This window comes from Chiloscyllium punctatum, unplaced genomic scaffold (assembly GCF_047496795.1).
Source record: "Chiloscyllium punctatum isolate Juve2018m unplaced genomic scaffold, sChiPun1.3 scaffold_241, whole genome shotgun sequence".
NCBI classification, from domain to species: Eukaryota; Metazoa; Chordata; class Chondrichthyes; order Orectolobiformes; family Hemiscylliidae; genus Chiloscyllium; species Chiloscyllium punctatum.
In genome coordinates, this window is record NW_027309975.1 from 127501 (window position 1) to 130000 (window position 2500).

The following is a 2500-nucleotide window of genomic DNA, read 5'->3' on the forward strand; positions in this document are numbered from 1 at the left end:
AGACGGACCCAATGCGGACGTGCAGAGCTTAGGCAGACCCCCCACTGGAGGCTCAACACTTCGTGGCAGCTCCGTGTCCCAGAGACCAGGAGGGTTGGCACACACACACAGTGTGAACCACCGACAGCCATTCTGGGACCGGTGACAGCCGTGCTGGCCCCACTGCCACGACACAGACGGACGCCAGGCCGCGCTCCCCGGCGGGGGGATGGCGTCGAGCCTGACGAACGGAATGTGCAGGGTGGGGGGGAAAGGCCAAGCGCTCCGACGCCGGAGGGCTCCGGAGTCTGAACTTAGGGGGACAAAGAGGACGGGTCCTCTGCGACACCCCAGCCGCGCTCTCGCCAGCCAAGGCGAGTGCGATTGATTGCCAAACGACCCTCAGACAGGCGTGGCCCCGGGAAGAACCCGGGGCCGCAAAGTGCGTTCAAAGTGTCGATGATCAATGTGTCCTGCAATTCACATTAATTCTCGCAGCTAGCTGCGTTCGTCATCGACGCACGAGCCGAGTGATCCACCGTCAAGAGTTGTCTGAGTTTGTTTTAGGTCTCTCCCTCGCCAGAGGAAAGCGACCCGGACCGCACATACGCTCCCCACCTTGAGCTACAGCCACCTGCACGCCGGCGTGCGGGCGGAGCAGGGTGGCGTGAAGCGATGGGGAGCACCATCCTGGTGCGGCCCGCAGAAACATACGTCTATTGGGGGGAGGAGGACAGGGCGCCCAAGAGGCGATGCGTGCCCCAACGCACCGCAGCGACGGAGGCAGGATCACCGCCACCATGTCGCCCGCCTAGTATCACGAGGCGTGCAGCAGCTTTGCCCTAGGAAAAGCAGAGGCGGGAACGGGCACCGGCCATCGGTTCGGCAGCGTCACTGACGCGTGCACGTGGCGGCGTGTCGGCGAGCGGACTTCCTGCGAGGAGGCGGGGGCGGCACTCGCCCGAGCAGACGCCCGCCCGGCCCAGCCACCGCCGAGGTGGACTGGGAGTCGCGGCAACGGCTCGTCATACTCGTTCCCACACTCACAGCGCAGCTTGCCCGCAAGCCACCGACCACCGATCGACGCCAGGCGCCCCGACCGAGAGCGGGATCGCTCGTTCGCCCTGCTGGCAGTTCGCTGGGGATCACTACTGCACGGAGCTCGGAGACCGACGGGCGGCAACTCGAGAGTCTTTAAACCACCACCCCCATCCCGCAAGTGCAAAGAGGCTGTATACGCACAGACGGGTGAGGGGAATAGGTACCCCGTCGGGTTTGAAGGGAGCGTGACTAGATAGCAACGATGTAAACCCAGCCGATTTGGGAGCGAAAGACCGGCGCCTGCATCACCGGCTTCGTTTCCCGTGGCTGGAGAGTACACCGAAACCCTCCGTCTGTCGCGAGCTCCCGACGACGCGGTGCCGCCAAGCAGCAGGGCCGGACCTGGTGTGGCTCCCCTCGTCGATCACAGACCGGTCGGCACTACTGACGAGACGGTGGAACGGGCTTCGCCCCTTGTGACGAAGGGTGATGCGAACCCGCCCGCCCGCGTGCGTTCGGGGTGGACTCGGCAAACGGAGATTTGAAATCGGAAAGTGTCCTCCTGCCCCGCGCAGGTAGGCGCCCAACAGTTGTGGGGGGTTTGGCGGTGACCACGGCTGCAGGGCCTGCTACCCCGACGAGCTCTCCTGCTGGCCCCGAAACCACCCTCGCGAGACAAGTTGAAACGGAAACGGGCGTACCCCCAAGCCGACGATCCTTTCTTATTTGTTACTTTTTTTTTCACTTGCTCGAGTTGTGGGGATTTGGCGGTGACCACGGCTGCAGGGCCTGCTACCCCGACGAGCTCTCCTGCTGGCCCCGAAACCACCCTCGCGAGACAAGTTGAAACGGAAACGGGCGTACCCCCAAGCCGACAGAGATCCTTTCTTATTTGTTACTTTTTTTTTCACTTGCTCGAGTTGTGGGGGTTTGGCGGTGACCACGGCTGCAGGGCCTGCTACCCCGACGAGCTCTCCTGCTGGCCCCGAAACCACCCTCGCGAGACAAGTTGAAACGGAAACGGGCGTACCCCCAAGCCGACGATCCTTTCTTATTTGTTACTTTTTTTTTCACTTGCTCGAGTTGTGGGGGTTTGGCGGTGACCACGGCTGCAGGGCCTGCTACCCCGACGAGCTCTCCTGCTGGCCCCGAAACCACCCTCGCGAGACAAGTTGAAACGGAAACGGGCGTACCCCCAAGCCGACGATCCTTTCTTATTTGTTACTTTTTTTTTTCACTTGCTCGAGTTGTGGGGGTTTGGCGGTGACCACGGCTGCAGGGCCTGCTACCCCGACGAGCTCTCCTGCTGGCCCCGAAACCACCCTCGCGAGACAAGTTGAAACGGAAACGGGCGTACCCCCAAGCCGACAGAGATGCTTTCGCTCCTGTTACTTTTTTTTTCACTTGCTCGAGTTGTGGGGGTTTGGCGGTGACCACGGCTGCAGGGCCTGCTACCCCGACGAGCTCTCCTGCTGGCCCC

General features: G+C 62.6%; 1 non-coding gene across 1 annotated transcript; it reads right to left on the minus strand.

Annotated features, from left to right (window-relative positions):
• Window positions 1–375: 375 nt before the first annotated feature.
• LOC140472100 (5.8S ribosomal RNA) lies at window positions 376–529 on the minus strand. Its single transcript, XR_011957396.1, has one exon. It is a non-coding gene; the product is annotated as a 5.8S ribosomal RNA (ribosomal RNA).
• Window positions 530–2500: the final 1971 nt, after the last annotated feature.